Genomic DNA, 1,418 nt, shown 5'->3' with positions numbered 1-1,418 from the left:
AGCCCAGGAGTTTGAGGTTGCTGTGAGCTAGGATGACACCACAGCACTTTAGCCCGGGCAACACAGTGAGACTCTGTCTCAAAAAAAAAAAGAATAAAGTTGGACCTTCACCTAACACTGTATATATAAAAATTAACTTGAGATGGATCAAAGACCTAAACACAAGAGCTAAAACTATAAAACTGTTAGAAGAAAACATAGGGCAAAAGCTTCATGACATCAGATTTGGCAATGATTTCTTAGATGTGACACTAAAGACACAGGCAACAAAAGAAAAAAATAGACAAATCGGATTTCATGAAAATTAAAAACTTGCACATCAATGGACACTATCAGCAGAGTGAAATGGTAACATATAGAACGAGAGAAAATATTTTCAAATCAAATATCTAATAAGGGATTAATATCCAGAATATATAAACTCCTAAAACTCAACAACAAAAAAAACCAACCTGATTCAAAAATGGACAAAAGAGTTGAATAGACATTTCTCCAAAGAAGAGATATGAAAGGCCAATATGCACATGAAAAAGTGGTCAACATCACTAATCATTAGGGAAATGTAAATTGAAACCACAATGAAATACCACCTGACACTCATTAGGATAGTAGTTATGAGAACGGCTACTATCAAAAAACCCGAAAATAATAAATGTTGGCAAGGATGTGGAGAAATTGGAACCCTTGTGCACTGTTAGTGGTAATATAAAATGGTAAGGCCACTAGAAAACAGTACGGCAGTTACTCAAAAAATTAAAAATACAATTACCATATGATTCAGCAATTCCACTTCTGGGTATATACCTGAAAGAATTGAAAGCAGGGTCTCGAAGAGATATTTGTACGCCCATGTTCATAGCAGCATTATTCACAATGGCTAAAACATGGAAGCAACCCAAGTGTCCATCAACAGATGAGTGGATAAGCAAAATGCAATGTATACTTACAATGGAATATTATCAATCTTTATAAAGATGAAAATTCTGCTACAACATGGATGAACCTTGAGAACATTAGACTAAGTGAAATAAGCTAGTCATGGCACACCACAAAATATGGTATAATTCCACATATATGAGGTACCTAGAGTAGTCAAAATCATAAAGACAGAAAGTGGAATGATGGTTACCAAGGGATGGGGGAATGGAGGAGTGGGAGTTATTGTTTAATGGGTATGGAATAATATGTCTATTATGTCAATAATAAAACATAATTGAAAGGGCCAAAAAATATGCTAACTGAAAGTATATGTTATTTAGTGCTAAGAGATATAATTCAACTGTGATCCAAATCTAAAAGCACCACATAAAATTCTTTTGAGATAATTCCACAATGTTTGAAATGCAATTTTAGTGATTATAACATTCTAGCAAACTAAATAATTTTCAGATTCTTCTTCTTTTTTTTTTTTTTTTTTG

At 33.4% G+C, this 1,418-nt stretch overlaps 1 protein-coding gene across 1 annotated transcript in view; it reads right to left on the bottom strand.

Moving 5' to 3' along the window:
• LOC105809101 (chromosome unknown open reading frame, human C3orf33) overlaps positions 1 to 1,418 on the bottom strand; it is an 18,902-nt gene that overhangs the window by 14,494 nt on the left and 2,990 nt on the right. The window lies entirely within an intron of this gene.

This window comes from Propithecus coquereli, unplaced genomic scaffold (assembly GCF_000956105.1).
Source record: "Propithecus coquereli isolate 6110/MARCELLA unplaced genomic scaffold, Pcoq_1.0 Scaffold19, whole genome shotgun sequence".
In the NCBI taxonomy this organism is placed as follows: domain Eukaryota; kingdom Metazoa; phylum Chordata; class Mammalia; order Primates; family Indriidae; genus Propithecus; species Propithecus coquereli.
The sequence above is the reverse complement of the archived record's forward strand: the minus strand, read 5'-3'. Positions and strand labels throughout refer to the sequence as shown.